The sequence below is a fragment of the Uranotaenia lowii genome, chromosome 1 (genome assembly GCF_029784155.1).
Source record: "Uranotaenia lowii strain MFRU-FL chromosome 1, ASM2978415v1, whole genome shotgun sequence".
Classification (NCBI taxonomy): domain Eukaryota; kingdom Metazoa; phylum Arthropoda; class Insecta; order Diptera; family Culicidae; genus Uranotaenia; species Uranotaenia lowii.
Genome location: NC_073691.1, coordinates 82899975 through 82917908, shown reverse-complemented (window position 1 = coordinate 82917908; position 17934 = coordinate 82899975).

Genomic DNA, 17934 nt, shown 5'->3' with positions numbered 1-17934 from the left:
AAATTTTTACCTTCCATCATTTTTTTCATCAAAATCAAGATAACCACGAATCCAAAAAAAACATGCTGCTACTGTACATTTGAGCAAATTCAAAATTGTTAACATATTGATAGTCGCTGTTGTTTTGATCATTCGGATATTTGCTTTGAGTAAACTCGGCTTTTGTTGGTTAGGTTTAACGTGGATTTAGTTTTTTGCTTTCCTTCTTTGGCTTGATTTTCATAATAGAGCGTAAAGGTGAAAAGCGAAAATTCCGCGATAACAAAAAAAAACAGAGATGAAATTAACATTCTTAAACAGGATTCCGGCTCGCGTTGAGTGAAGTGAGCAGACGAAGATCGCTTTTATAATTTGGCAGATAAGTGAATGATAGAAAGACACGAAACAGAGGTAAAAAAAACAAAAGAAGAATGAAATTTGAAGTTAGGAAAAAAAAACCTTTTAAAAGCTCTCTTTGAAATGTGAAACCGGATGAGGATGAAGCGACGAAAACGTAAAACGGAAAAAAAAACATGATGACAAGATGAAGAGCAAAATATGATCGGACGAAAGTGAATGCCAAAGAATACAATTTATTGAGGTAATATTAATATATTTTTATACTTAATGTTATTTAAAATAAATATTTAGAAAGGAAGAATTCATTGAAAATGAAAAAACCGAAATGTGTCTGGGTTTATTTCGTGTGAAAGAAAAAGTCCCCTTAAGGAATTCAAATATGTATTTGAGAATTCGATCTGAGCCGTTTCGTTTTTTTCTTCGTTCTGCAGAAAAAGATTAAGAAAGAAAGGTTAACAACATCGAAGAATACGATCGCTTCTGGTAAGTAATAATGTTTAACTCGATCAAACCTTAAGGGAGAGTGGGGATACTTGATCCCTTTTTCTTATTTTCACCATATCTTTTTGGAAAAAATTAGCAACTCGCTCTCTTTTACATTTTCTGACAGCGTGTAACTTCAAGCTTCTATGCTCCTAAAATTAGAACAATACTTGAACCCGTAGATGAACTAGAAGCATTTTCGTGGGAGTAAAAAAATTGCGATATTTTTGAAGTTAGGGGACACTTGATCCTTTATTCAGGAAGGCCCTAATCCATGAAAAAAATCAAACAAAACCCCAAGATAGAATGTTAATTGACTATTTTGGTCATGTTTGTTCTCATTTCACAATCTATAATTGTCAGAAAAAAAATTCTATAGCTTATTCTCAACCCTTATGACATTGTATACTTACGGGCGCGATTTTTTATAAACAAGAGAAAATCAGTTATTTTAGCCCTTTTCTTCAGATAATTGATGGATGAATATTAGCTATTGGATAAATATTAGTAATCTCGTAATCAGCAATGACCACGATCCATTTAGAAGAAGAATATACTGGGATCAAATGTACCCAAAATCAACATTTTAGAAAACTTTTTCTGAAAAAAGTTGGGAGTTTTCCATCGCTTTGAAAATATTGTATTTTGAAGTTCATTTTACACACGAAAGATTGATGTATTGGAATAAATATTTTTGTTATAATATTTCCATGTTAGGAACATTTTAAAATGATGAAAAAAGATCTTCAAGTCACATTTTGTGAAATTTTTCAAACAAAGTTCAATAACCCAAAAACTCATTTTGTTAAAATTTTTTGAGCTTCAACCATTACTGTTTTGTTCCATTTGGCACATTTTCCTAGAACATTTGATCTTTGTACGACATTCCAGTTTGGAGATATAGCTAAGGAATCAAGTATCCCCAGGGATCAAGTATCCTCATTCTCCCCTATAGTTGGGCAATTTTTTAAATACCGGACACAGGTTTTATGTTCTTCCAAAGCCCCAAATCCCGGACTGAAAAGATAAAGTGAAAAAAAAAAGTTCCTGAAAAAATTAGTAAGTTATCTCAACTTTGTAAACATTACAGTGCACGTTTAATAGAGTGGCAGCCGAATGGGTCATGTTGAATTACGAAAACCGACCGTATACATTTTGAAGATCGGCCGCAAAAAAACTGAGGAACTTGGGTTTTCAACATCAATGGCTTCTAAAAGCTAAATTTCTACAGGCTTTGAAAAAATCGTAAAAAAATCCACCAGTAACGAAAAAAGTTATCCATGCGAAACCAATGAGGCAATGGTTTAGCTTTTGCCAAGAAAAATTTCTCAAAATCACATTCACGCAAAAGCCTTAATAAGACAACTCCTTCCCACGGTAGGTCTGATTTAATTTTAAAATAGCATGGTTTCAGGCATCATTATCTCTGAAAGTTGCAAACTTTTAAATATAAAAGCATAAATATGCATTTTAAAGGGCAAATTTTCATGTGTTTATAATTTCATTTCGTTGTATTAGGTTTTAATATAGAATAATTTTACTTAGAGATGGAAGATTGGTAATCTTCCGTATTTTATTCACACACAAGCTTTTTTTTTCTTTTTCTCGGGATTTTCATCCCAAAGGATGATTCATTCCTCAATCACACACAAACAAAAGTTCATCCTTTAGATATTGTTGGCTTTTTCGGTCTTTTTAGTATATCAAACAACTTTGTTTTGAAATACTCGACGCTTCGACCAGTTTTGATAGTCTTTTTCAAGGGAACTAGAAATTTATTATTGTATTACAAATTTTTTTCGGAGCTTTGTTAGTTAATAAATTATGTAGTGTGTAACTCACTTATCAGTCTGTTGTTCTTGTCAGTGTCGATTTTGTTAAGACAAGAAGTTTAATTTTTTTGTTTTTTTGAATCGCCGTTTGTCCACACTAGGTACTTTTCATTCGGTCGATTCTCACTACATTTCAAAAATCGAAGCAAGCCTGGTTTTCCCAGATCCCGGCAACGTTATACAATCCGTGTGGATCACATCTCTCAGATTTAAGCATTTTTACTCAGATAAAGCTTTTTTCTTCAGATTTAAGCTTTCATCTCCTATGCTCTCAAGGCAAAAACAGCTTAAATCTGAGGGAAAAAAAGCTTAGAAACGATATTCACCAGCACTTATTTAAAAGATGTTGGTCACACGATACATAGACAAATCCTGTTTCGTTGCCGGGGCCTGTATTATTTACATAAGGAATGAAAGTCAAACGACTAACCCTTACAAAGGTCAAAATTTCATCTGACATTTTTTTTTGCTCTCCGATCAAACGATGTGTTGCGGATGTCTCCGAAAAAGTTCAAACGATGGTGACCACCAACAAGTCTGCCGATGGTAATCATCGGTTCAGATGATATTTGAACGGCGTTTTTTCGATACAAACTACAAGCCAACTAGCTTCTTATCTCTTCTGTTGCATAAATTAAGGCGTATACAGCACCATTATTGCGCCTAAAACTTCGTAATCAGCGAAAGAGGATTACACTCGGAAGCCGAACTGAATACAGTCTTGTTTTCTCCCGGCTCTTTGTTGTTTGGGAGGAGCCGATCAACCATGATAATGTCTTCAAAACATGTCGTTCAAAAGATAGAGCTTTGTTGTCTTCAACAAAAGTTTTTTAAATTGAATGATCTAGAACAGGGGTGAGTAAACTTTTGAGCCAACGGGCTAATTTGAGTTTCAAATTCTGTCGGCGAGCCGCATTTGAAATAACACTGCAGATTATCAGGAGTTCGTAAGAACACAGGGCCAGGAGAGCGTATCGAAGACCCTTCTGACAACACTGAGTCATTATGTGAGTAAGACGGACGATTACGGGAGATTCATCTGGAAAACTGACAACATCTCTAATTAGCATCTGATAGTTGCACCTATCTGATGAGATAAAAAGTAAAATGCATCGAATTGTGCTATTTTTGTCCCTTACCAACAACACCATTTTTGAATTGTATCCAGTTCTTTTGTTATAAGTAGATTCGCCATTCAAATAGAAGATCGTTAAATGTATTCTGTAAAAATTGTTTTAGTAATAAATGTTCAAGTTCAGCGTTGATTTTTCCTAAGTAATGTGTTATGAATAACTAATGTCAAAAACCAAATAAAGTTGGGATAAATAAATTGTGTGTTATTGTGAAACCCACGAATTTTTATTGCGGAATTGACACCGATAAAACCCCCCGTACGGAGTACTTACCTGAAGGTAATCCTACCAATTCGCCACCCAGAATCGCCCAAGGAACATAGAGACCGCCCAAGGTACCCCAGCACCCCAACACCATTTATTTTTATAACTACAAATACCTGACCAGAAAAAAGTATAAATCAAAATTATGCATTTCACATCATTTAACACTTTCAACAGGCAATATCAGCCAAAATTGATTAGGTAGATCACTAAATAAAAGTCAGTTGTTGTGATCATTTAAATTTTTTTTTCAATTACCGTCAAACGAGGCATCATACACAAGCAGGGTTAGATGCAACATTTGTATACCACAACTCTCATTCAATTTTTATTTCAATATACTGTAATAAAGTTATCATTAAATGTTAAAGTTTTTGATTCTCATAAAAAATTAAAAAATCGAGCAATGGATGTACACATTTTTACATTTTTCGATGCCGTAAAAAACTTTACCAAGTATGACGGATTGGCTTAATGATATCACCTACAAACTTTATAATGCTTTCATTACCCCATATCAACACTGTTGGTGTATAAATATTTTTCGGACAATCTCCAAATTTTTTTAAATAAATATTTTTTATAATTCAGTTAGCGGTCTGAAGCAAAATACAACAAAATGCAAATCAGAAATAAATCTAATAAATCGCGTTTCCATATACTGGAATATGATTGTTTTGCATTATGCGTTTGTTAACATTAAAATTTCATCCATCCTAAGATTTATTTACATGATTTAAGATAATAGAATATTTTGTAGTATTTTTTTACCCCTAAAGGTATGCAGCATCTTTTTCTTTAAAAACATTTTTGTCAGAAAAAATGTAAAAACTAATTCGAACAAAACCAAAATTTAATGCAATTGGTGCTTTATACGTTATGACATCACAAATGTATCAAAATCTATAAATTTTCAACGTTTTCATTTGATTTTTCCTTAATTCAGTCTGTAATTTACAGAGTTTGTTGCCACTTATCCCTTTTTCTTATTTGGGTGGAAAAATCGCATGTTTTTGTAAATTTTAAAAATAATTGGTTAAACCAATAATTTTTCTGACTAAGTCAATTTAAACGTCAACCTTAAAACTTTTGATGTACAAGAGGTATGATTATCTGTAAGAATTAAGATTTTAGAAGCCATTGAAGTTGAAAAGTGTTGCATGTTGCCCTAGTTGACGGTATATGACAATTTTCGAAAGATGTCTTCAGATTTTGACCCAATTTAAAATTTGCTCATTTTTGCAGACGGTAGCAGCTTATTTATAGTTTTTCAAATATATTTACACTACTAACTGTAATAAATATTTTCCTTTGAAAATGATGTGCCATGTTATAATATCTGATGAAAATTACAAAGTTCTGTGGATTTCAAATAAAGTTCTTTTTTTATGCAAAAATCTCATATCAAATACCTCAGAAAATATTAATTTTGAATTCTGCAGAATATCATGTGTTTTAATGTAGCCAAAATAAACATATTTTGTAATGTTATGGAAAATTTAAGGAAGCTTGTCACAAACCCGTCAGATTTTAAAATTATCAATGATTCGCAAATGTTCGAAACCACTGAAAACCATAATTATTGACTTGTGCAATTTGTTGAAAAAAAATAAAACACCGCTTTCAAAAACTTAAATAAAAAAATGGTCCAGCTCTCTTCTGTTTTTAACATCTTTTAGTTCAAAATAATCATTTTTTAAAAGAATAACGCCATTTTTGCCAAGCTAGATATATTTCATGTCAAGCAAATCTTGAGAGTCTCGGAGTTCAGTGAGAAGTTCTAATGAAAAAGGAGTAAGTTCATCTTGAATATTTTTATAGATCTACCATTTATGGAGAAGAAGGTTCAATAGCTGTGAAATCGAGTTTTAAAAAATTTCAAGACCATCAACAAAATTTTATGTACTCTGAAATTCCCATACTATCAGACAATTCTGCAACAAATGAACCTAACAGAAATTCAAAACTTAAATTCAAAACTAATATATTTGACATAACTATTGCTCCATACACCATACCTATCTTTATTCAATTTGGTCTGGATGAACACATACGCTGTTATAGTCGTAAAATGTTTCTAATTTAGTAGCTAATGAAGACAATAATTTGGTTTGAGAAACAAGCTCTCAAAAAATTTTCAAATTATTTCTCAAATCAATCCATGTAAATAGAAACAGTAGAAACCTGAACCTGAAACCTGAAAACAGAAATTATTTCATTAAATCATTATTTTAAATCAGTTATTCATTCAAATTCTTCAAAAAGAGGATTATTGGACCAAAAACTAGCAGAAATTGAAGGAGGAAGATGCAGACACCTAAAAAACAGATTAGACGAAGTCTATGTTGGAAAAACTCATCAATATCATGACTAAAAAAAGTGTGCGCCGGCCGATGGGAGATATCATGAATAAAGTAGACATTTTGCACACAAAAACTGATAAATAATTTTTTGAAATTTTTTCATGAATTATCATAACATTACCTGCATTTCTTTCATAGAAAGTATTTCGATCAAACGAATTGTTTTGGAGATACACGCATTCGTAACTATCCCATTTCTAAAAGCACTAAGCTTTAACATCCAGAAAGAAAATTAAAATTGTAGTTGTAATTGATCGACATAGAATCATAGTTAGGGTCAAAGAAATACAATTTAATAGCAACAAGAGAATTTTAAATTCTTATCTATAGGGGAGAGTGGGGATACTTGATCCCCTTTTCTTATTTTCACCATATCTTTTTGGAAAAATTTAGCAACTTGCCGTCTTTGACATTTTCTGACAGCTTGTAACTTCAAGTTTCTATGCTCCAAAAATTAGATCGATACTTGAACCCGTTGCTGAACTAAAAGCATTTTCGTGGGAGTAAAAAAATTGCGATTTTTCTGAAGTTAGGGGAGATTTGATCCCCTATTGAAGGAGACTTGATATTTTATTCAGGAAGCCCTAATCCTTGTATAAAATCAAACAAAACCCCAAGATAGAAAGTTAATTGACTATTTTGGTCATGTTTGTTCTTATTTCACAGTTTATAGCGGACATAAGAAGAAAATTCTATAACTTTGTCTCAACGCTAATAACATTGCATACTTAAAGGCGCAATTTTTTGTAATTAAGAGAAAATTAATTATTTTTGCTCTTTTCTTCAGACAATTGTTTGATAAATACTAGTTTTTGGATAAATGTTAGTAATTTCGCAATCAGCAATCATAACGATCATTTCAGAAGAAGAATATGCGGTTTGGAAGGGGGATCAATTGTACCCAACTTTATGAACATTATGAAGTTCATTTTACGCTCGAACGATTGATACATTGAAACAAATATTTTTTCCATAATTTTCCCATGTAAGGAACATTTTAAAGTGATGAAAAAAGATCTTCAAGTTACATTTTGTGAAATTTTTCAAACAAAGTTCAATTACTCAAACAATTATTTTGTTAAAATTTTTTAAACTACAAGCATTGTTATTTTGCTAATTTTGGCACATTTTTCTAGAACATTTGATCTTTGTAAGACATTCCAGTTTCGAGATATAGCTAAGGAATCAAGTATCCCCAGGGATCAAGTATCCTCATTCTCCCCTACTTTTCTGTAGCACTAAGAATTAATTCTGAAGATAAAGTTCGAACGAGAAACATCTAGCTCAAATAAAATTTAATGAACGAAAATTTTCTCAGCCTAAAGATGCTTTGCTGCTCTACACAACTATTCTATTTAACTGTTCCGATTTCTCGACTCTAACGAGGTCTGATTTCTCCTAAATCACAGTTGTAGAAACTAATTCCACCTCTATGTTCGGCTCATTGCTAAGAACAAACAGTTTGTGGATTTGATCCCGAACAACATAACTTTTGTGAAGCAATTACTCTGTTGAATCCCCGACAGTCTATTGTGCATTCTCGTATTTTATTTCAAACGAGAGTTTCTCAATGGTGACTTCCTTCCAACTACAACTAGGTACCAGGCTAGCTGCTGTGAAAAAGTCCCAAAAGACGACAACGAAGACGACAAATGTCGACAGGAGTTAAATGCAATTTTCTTCAAATTAGCTCTTGCACACAGGATTAATTCTCCATCATTCTCCTGCTTCCGCCGCCGTTGTCGTCGTCGTCGTCCGTTGCGTCGGGCCCGAACTTCTAAGATCTGCTGCTAAGCTGCTGGCTGCTGTTCATGTGTCATGAGCCTTTCCATAAACAACAGCTCACAACGAGTTGAGGTACCTTCTGCCTTATAAATAGTTGTGCCGAACCGACCGAGCTGTAGGCTTTCATTCGTTCAGGACGAACCAGACAGGCTTTTCTTCCCTGTTTTTTTTTTCAACTTTTACGACGATGCCAATGCATCAACCATACGGCGGCGATGAATGCAATGCAATGCACTTTTGCATCACAATCTGGCACACAAGAGTCTCGATGGCGGTGGGCGAAAAGTTGTCAGAGGAAGGGCGGAAAATGCACTCTCCCAGAGCGACGACAAAACGCCGAGTGCATAAATGCACGAAAAAATAAGCAAAGGCACGTACCAACAACCTCTTACACTTTTTCCATTCATTTATTACCCGAAGAAGAGTAGTCCCCATATAGTTAGTTAGCTATTTGGAAACCCGGAGCTTCTCGTCCCTCGCCTGGTGTCGTCATCGGGGTCTAAAAACTCGGCTTTGGAGAGTAGCTACCCTTTGAGAAATTTTTGTCCGTATTAGCTTCTGAAAAGGAAAAATGTGCCAATGAGACAGTGCTGCCAACGTGATACTAGCAATATCGAAATGGTTTTATCGTCAACAAGCGAAGTCTGAAAAATAACGCTAAAACTCTAATAACAATTTAAACTGCTAACGTTTTCTGAGCGAACTTATTTTTCCTCTAAATTTTAGCGCAGACACCAGATACCCAGACTGATCAGATGCGGTTGAATCCATACAACTAAAAATCGCCCAGAATCATACGTCATCTGTCGGGGCATCGTGAAACCATTGTGCTTCATCAAGAAAAAAATACACTTGATAATGAACAAGCCAAATGAAAACTGTCTTGATTGAATCACCTATTAGTATTCGAAATTGTATCTAAAATATTTTCCCTTTCGTTTTTGCCATCAATGTTAAATTCTTTACTCTAATTTACTGCATCATAATAAAAGATAAATGTTATACACAAAATGACAAATGATCAATTAAGATGGAAAAATACAAACGTTACGTTATACCAGTCCTTAGTTGAGAGTTTTGATTGCGAAATTTATTCGGCTGAGTGACAGTATGAATATAATAATGTCCGTGTTAAATAATTCATTGAGTTCTGGATTGTTCGTCTCAATCTGAATGGCAGATTTATAGTTTACTACGACAAAAAAAAACTACATTCTACTCCTTGAAAAACTTGAATTACAATTTATCTTAACTGTTTCTTGGCTCATACCTATAGATAGGTTTGAAGAGTGAAATAAGTTATTGACATTATCGCTGGATTGATTAGAACTTGTTTAGACAGTTTTCAGAAAAGTAAAAAGCAGAATAATAAATGTGAAGAATGTATTGATAAGCTTTTTAATCCTATTTGCCACTGGAAGTGTTCGTAATATAATGATGGTTGTTTGCTCATTTGTACACGCCCAACAAGTGTGCGTGAGAAATGTCAAAAACAACTGTAATGGCATTTTTTTCATAATTCTGGACTTGGGGAGAATTAAGCTTAAAAGCAACCATTTTTTTGGACTTTTTTTCTCATCTTAATCCGTACACGAGAGCAAGTGTGCGTGGAAAATGTCAACATAAAAATCTTTTATTAAAAAAAAAATTAAAAACGAGGGCAAACATCCACTAAATTTGGAACATATCAAAACGTCTGTTTCAAGTACATTTTTCTTTGCTTCCAAAAATATTTCACCTTTGACATTAAACCAAATTCATTGATTCAAAGTTTTGTTAAATCTATAGTCCGAAAGTAATTAGATTACAAAATGGATCTGATGTTCAAAAAATTATAATTTTGAATAAGGTTCATTCCAATGTTCCTTAACTGCTGCCCAGTAAATAAGCAATAATTACGGTGTAACTAAACTAATTTAAATATCTAACTCAATGCTTTTCCACACCACCAAAAGAATTTTGAATGGTAAAAGAACATTACTATCTTGATGCAAACGAAGGCCTTTTTTTTCTTGTCGTTGCATGGAATGTCAAATAGCGTATGTCTGTGTGAGTGAATTCATTTAATGTTTTGATTTTGATGTGACGAATTCACGTTCATTTTTTTATACCCATTGATAAAACCAATTACACGTGCGATATTCAAAAATGGTTCGAAATTTAACTAAAAAAAAAAAACTGAACAACAGATCAGGAAAAGCTAAGCTATTCTCATTAATCAGACTCTGATGGTTGAGATTGTTTGGCAATATTCATCATATTTCAACCAACGCACTTTGTTGGAAATTGTACTAAATTTGCAAGAAAATGTATACAAAATGCTACATCTCGGAGTCAAAAATATTGTTTCGAGAACTGCCTCGTTCAATGAGCGGTAAAAGGGCTTGTTTAATATTCAAAATTAGTTAAATATTTTGAAAAACACACATTTCTCGAATATGACTAAGTTTTTCATCGAAAGGAAAGTTTCAGGATTTATTGGAGAAAAAGTGAATAAAAACCTGACACTGGTTTTTGTTGTAGATGGTGACTTCATAGTATATTTCGTAGTTGCGTTTTTCATTAGTTTCTTCTGTAAATACACATTGCTTTTCAAATTTTGTAAATATCACCTTTATTTTTTTTAAATTTATTTGCAATATACAATCTGGAATGTTTTTACGATGTCATTTGTCGTTTTCTCAACAATTCCTCGATCGTTTTTTTTTTTAACTATTTACGAAAAATTGTGTATTTACAATATTTTTCGGGATACTTGAACTTACCCTTGACGGTGGTTCCGGGGCACAAAATCTTGCAGTTGAAAATGATCTTTACAAATGAAGCAATAATTCAATACTGATGTTATGAAATCGTTTGGTACATCTTTGTACCTGAAAATAATCACATTTTCGTAGATGACGGAAAGAATTAAATAAACATAAGCTATCAAAGAACGAAAGAACATAAGCCGTAAATATCATGAATTTTTCGAAAAAGATACAACGGCTCACCGACAGGACTTGAAGCGGAGATTGCAGGTTCAAGTCCTGTCGGTGAGCCGTTGTATCTTTTTCGAAAAATTCATGATATTTACGGCTTATGTTCTTTCGTTCTTCGATAGCTTATGTTTCTTTAATTCTTTCCGTCATCTACGAAAATGTGAAGCAATAATTGTTAGGCAGCTCTTTATTTCCGCAATTTTTTAGCGTAGGAAGTTAGGTAGCGGATTTTCGTTTCGGGGATTTAGGGAAGAATGCCACGAAGTAGTAAATTCATGGCAAAAAAGATTCGGGGATTTTCATCCTGTTGGCTGAATGTAGCGGATTGAAGATTAGCTTCAAGAAAAAAGTGGAGAATTTGTTTCAAATTGTCTTGTAATATGAATATTTTGTATCCCATGTTTATTGACATTGATTTTCCACCCATCCAAACATTTGGTATATTATTTCAGCATATTCGGCCGACCGAATATTCGGTACATCATTTATACAAACTATAAATTTTTTTTCTAGAACTCTATAAAATTGTAGAAAATTTCACAGTCGTTGAAAAATGCTACATCAAAATGTCAAAATCAGTTAAATTGGATTTTTTTTGCATAACTATTGAAATTGTAGAGCAAAACATAGAATAGATGCCAATTTCGTTAGATTCGTTTTAAAAAATCATGAAAACCTGTCAATTTGATATGAAAAGACTACGTGTTAAAAGACGCCAAAGTATTCGTTATAATTTCTAACCTGTTAACAAATTTTGGGATACAATTGTTAGAAATTTGCGGCTCTTTACTATAAATTTATCATGATTTTACATTCAAAAACGAGTAAAGTAAATAGAAAAATCATCATTTATGTATAACCGGGAATAAACCGGGGGAAAATCGGGAAAAACTTTGGAATTTCAAAACGAAAAATCGCTAGCAACCCTGCTAATTTTACAATTTATTGCTTTTTATTGATTTTGAAGCATCATCATAGAGATCAAGATTTAATTTATCACTTAAATCTTAAAATTAACTTAAATCATATTGCTTGTTTATAAAACGTGTGTATATTTTTGAATCAATCAAACACAAAAATTGAGCTGTAGCTAACAGGAAAATTAAAAGTTTATCATTTACAAACGAGTAGTTCTAAGACCTATCAAACAACGCAATCCTCATCAAATTTTATATTTTAAGCATTTTTACGCGTCAAACATTTTGATGCGTAAAAACATAAAAAAAAAACTATTGAATAATCCTATCTTATTTATTTGAATTGAAAACGATAATTTGTATGAATCTGAAAATAGATAGCTCACAAGCATTCCAGATTTCCCGGTTTCAACCGGGCTTGACCAGATTTCCAAAGAAAAAATAGGAAAACGCCAGGTTCGGTTGGTTGCCCGGATATCGAGGCAAAAGGCCCGGTTTTTCCAGGAGTATTCAACATTTTTACCAAATTCCAAATTTCCAACTATTTTCAGCGAAATTAATTTGCATGCATGCAGATAAGATTTGAACGCCGCTGATTTCAATTGGTTAAAATAATCTTTCTTGTGTTCATTTTTCAGCTTTTCTTTTGACTTTTCATGGAAAATATGTAGATTTTGACTGGTTTGACCGGATATTACCCGATTTTCAATTAAAAATTTCGACCAATGACCGGATTTGCCCTGCCTGGATACGTAAGAAAAAAACGAAACTGAAGATAAATTTTATGGCTTTATAAGTTTTAGTTGAATTTTACCTCATATTTCTGGATTTTGGAAAGGAAAAGCTAAATCTGGGAAATATCACAAAAAAGCTTGATAATTTTAAGGAAAAAAAATCCCCTTTACTTTGTTATTTTAAAAGCTTTTCTTTGCCGAAGAAATTATAAATATTCAGCTAATATAAATATTTTTAAATCTTTCATCTCGACATTATTCGAAGTAATCATTTAAGCTTCATATAGATATATATAAATTTCCTGGTCTCGATTTTTGTCAACGTAATAAGATTGACTAAGGAATAAGATTGATAAGATCGATAAAATCATACCATGTTAGAAGAGTTCCAGAAAAATCCATATACTAAATGGTAATCAAATAAAAAAACCAAGAGTTAAAAAAAAACTGTAATGCAGTGGTTTTCAAATTTTTTTGCTCACCACGCCCTGTCTCTATATTTTGGAGCTCACCCTCCAAGGTTACTTTGGAACCAATTTGTTCTGAAATGCAACAAAAATTGGCAACTCTAAGACCATCCACTGCCCCTCGTAGGCTCTCAACACCCACTTTGAAACCCATTTCTCTAATGGGTTTAAAGTTATTTTCGTAAAACTAATATTCATAAATTTGATTTTTTTTATTGAAAACAAAAACAATAAATCTTTAATGTGTCTCTTTTAAACCCTGAAATTTTGGAAATTTAAAGTATGTGGCTCTTTGGACTCACTGCCGACCACTGCCTTAGAACATTCAGCCTCTTATGTTAGGGTTGCCATCCGTCCCGCAAAAGCGGGACATGTCCCGCTTTTTTGGCAAATGTATCGCCGTCCCGCTTTTTACTCGAAATGTCCCGCTTTTTTTCAACCAAGTTTTCAATAAAAAAAATCAAATTTCCCAACGTTTGATTTACTTTGCTTTATCAAAACTACACTTCACACTAGAAAGTTGCTTGCTTTTTCTTCGATCCCTTATTTCTTTGGGAATGATCTTTTCAATTTTTTTCTATGCAATTCCTATTATTGTCAGATTTCAATCAATCAAATATGACACTGCATTTAAAGTTGTAAGCAAAACTGGTTTTTAATTGAATGAATGTCATTTGTTATGGATTATTTCTATGTCAAGCTCCATTTGAGTTGGGGAGGAGCGGGCTATATGCGCCTATTAAGCAGAACACTGATTTAATTAAATATTACATCGAATATGTGTACACAAACTATATACACGTGTGCAGGCATCTGTTTTCTATACATTGGAGTAATTTTTATGTTCAAATTTTCTTCTGTTTCCAAGAAAACGATTTTATTATCAGTGTTGTCTATAATGGCGAATCTCAAACCGTGCGGGCTAAATGCGCCTAAAATTTCTGTTTTTTGGGCAATATTTCCGTATAATTTCATTGAAACTGCTAGAAAGTTATAATTTCCGTACGGCAAAGCTGAAGTTTTATGGAATAAAACAAAAGTTAGGGTTGCCATACTATGGAGGCAGTTCATCCATGAGAAAAACTTTATCAAATCTGTTTTTAGATCTTCAATTATCTCTTAAGATGTTATTCAGAGCATAGATTTGAAAGTTCAATGATAAAAATCATTTATTTATTCTATTTAACCTGTTATTTTAGGATGGAGGCATTTTACAAACATGATGGGGGCATACAGAAACACTCTATTGTTCCACTATATAATCATTATTAAACCTCCACAAAAGCTGAAATATGTTTAATTTCTTAAGTTCATTTGAGTAAGAAACAAAAACCATCCTAATTTTTGTTTTAAGCTTCTTTACGTATAACTTTAAAAAGTCGAAAGATTACATCAAAAGGTATCAAAACCTTGTATGTTTTTTTAATTTTTTTTTTTGAGTTTGTAAATTTATCCAATGTTCTGAAAATCAATCATTTTCACTGAGCCATGCTTGAATACATTCAGAGCCAAAAAATCAAAGTAGTCAAATTTTCCTTCTTCAACAAAATCATACAAACAATCATGCATGACAACGACGCTTCTGTATTTGAAACACTTTTGCGATACATGATGTGGTAAAGAAGGACGCAGACTATCAGTAACGAACGTCTCGATGCTGATTTCCTTCCTTGACGACTTTGAACCTTTAGGATCATAACTGATATGTATCAGTTTTGAGCGATCTATGTAGGCAATCAGATGATTTTTTATTTCTCGCTTTGCGTAGAAGGACAAAAACATGACTAGGTAACTGCAATGAACTGCCCAGCATGTGCTAAGGCTTTTTTTGAACATGTGGTCCTGGTATTTCTTCAGATTATTCCTTCTGAAACATTCATGATCGTCTATCAATAACGAACATTATCAACAATGATGCGAGGATAGACGTTCGGGAATGATTGAGGGAGCGACGTTCATAGTGTATCACCAAGTATGTCGATCAACGTCGATTAGCCACGTGACGAATGGCAACGGTAGCCTCCGATGGGGCATGGTATATTTTCTTGTATCAAGTTAGTGTTGATTTTCGACATATATTCAATGGATACTTTTACCACGTGCGTATCACAGTACTCGGAGATATCAGTATTCTAGCTAGAAACCAATCCTGATTGCTTTTCTTGAGCGATTTTCCGAACATTGAATTCATCAAATTCTTTCTTGCCTTATGTTCTAAGCGTATCACCCTCAAATGCATTGGTCAGATAAGCTGTCTAGTCAGCCATTTCATCAAACAGCCGTAGGGTCATTTAACCCGATAGGCCCATTTAGGAAACATTTACCCTAATCGTTGGAATATTTTTAGTTTGTGATCCTTATCAAAATCTACTGTCGACTGGAGAGCTCCTTTTGATTCAGGTAGCTGCTCAAGGACTTCCGAATAACTGATTGCATACTTGTGTAGCTCCATGCCTGCTGAGGAGAACATGCCTTCTAACTGCGTAATGAGCTCGATTGCTTCGTTGACTGTTTTAGTACCAGAAACAAGATAGTTCATATAAATGTCTCGACAAGTCGCCTTGGACACGATTGGATAATTTTTACTCTCGTCGTGAGCCATCTGCTGCAAAACTCGAGTACCTAGCGAGAAAAGGTGCAGAAGCAATACCGTATGTTACGGTTTTTAATTCGAATATTTGAACTTCTTGTTCAGGATCTGACCACCAGAAAATTCTCTGAAGGGGTGTATCGTTTGGATGGATTTAAATTTTCCTAAACATTTTAGCAACATCGGCAACCATCAAAATGGGATGAATTCGAGATCGCAAAATAATTGACCTAAGGTCATCTTCAATGGTCGGACAGACCAGCATGGCCTCGTTTAAAGAAATTCCAGATGAGCTCTTACAAGTGGCGTCGAATACGACGCTTAGTTTTGTTGTGCTGCTTTGTTCTTGAACCACTGGGTGGTGAGGAAGAAAGAAAGACGGATGGCGTTCGATTAAGGAATCATGTATTCTTTTCATGTGCCCCAGGTTGATATAATCGGTACTAAATTTCTAGTTGAGGACTTCGTTCGAGGCGACCTTCCTGAAAACGGAATCGATGCAAAGCAGTTTATTATGAAGGGCTGACCGTAGGCAAAGCTACGAATAAATGATTCTCAAAAAACTTTAAATTTTAGTTTGATTTATAATTTTGGCAACATTTTACCCCACATTCCCCTATTACATTGCGATCAGATTTTAATGTCCACTTACGGCATCCTCCATGAAGGCGCTGCAGCGCACTGTGTGGCCACGGTTCGGCTTCATCCTCTGCCCTGATGTGAGCAAACTTTTCTTCGCCGCCTTCGGTGTTGGTTTCGGATCTGCTGTCGTCTTCGTTTTGCCCAAGTGGCCAATGCCACTGATGGATAGCAGCCTGCGCTGCTGATGACGTTCGCTGGCCAACGCAAATGCTGATGCTATGGTGCAAACTGGAAAGCAGATTCTACTGCTGGAGCTGATGCGTCGGGGCACCACCGTCGTTGTTGCTAGCTGTCCACTTGATTGAGCGCGGTTTACGCTTCCGTTGATGTTGTGCGGCCGAACAGGCCACGGTTGCCACAGTTGACGGTGCGGCATGAGAAATCCTGTTGACGTGGTAACCGATCGGTAGCACCTGGGCCACGAAATGATGGTCGAACCGAAAAGGCACAGTGGATGCTGACGTGGTGAGAAAATTCCTGCTGGAGCTGCTTTAAACCGACGACACCAATCACCTCGACTGATGCTGCTGCGGACGCAACGGATTGCGAGCACCTCGGGGACCGATGTCCCAATTGATTCGATCGACGATGGGTTCGAAAACGTGAAGCTGGCGAAACCGCCTTAAATTGCACTGCTAAAGCAGCGGAACGATCACAAATAGGACCGCTTACCGATGATGCAACTGCCGGTGCAGTGGGGACGAAACTGGAGATGATATGTGGCTGGTGGCCACCCTTGTGCTGCCACTGGTACAGCCAACTGCCTGCTGATGAAGCTGCCAACTCGCCCTGTGGACGATTCCACCGTCGTTTCTGCTGGTAGCCAGTTTTGGCCACCACCTTGGCCCTTTTGCCGTTCTTTTCCTTCGGAGGTTCTCTCCGCCGGAAGTCAATCGCCGGATGAGACGTGTGGTGATAAAGTGCACTGGGGTTGAAGTAAAAAAGAAAAGGGGCCCTGTCGGAAAAGAACATTGGTCAGCCGAGGCATGACGGTAACACTCACAGTACTCACGCTCTCGACCCCTTTTGATGGTTGTTTCCTTTTTGGCTGGCAATTTTCCGGGCGTCTGTGGCCCTTTTCTTTGTTGGCCGATAGCTTTAGCAAGCCTGCAAAAGTGCGCGCTTTAGTCGTTAGCTAATTTTGTGGGTTTTTGGCTTACCTTTCCGGTTTGCTCGGATTTCTATCCGCTGAGCCACCCTCGTGCTTCCGGATGTTTAGAGAGGCAGTGATGGCTAATTTTTAGCCCACGTGTTTTGCCCGTTCCGGCAGTCGTCCTGCTCGGAAGAATCCGATGGCGGCCAATCGGTGGAGCGAGCCTGTCGATGCCTGCTTTTCCGGGGACCAGAATGGGCAAAATCGACGACGGCTTTTCCCGACCGATTGCGGACCTTCACGTCGCGTGT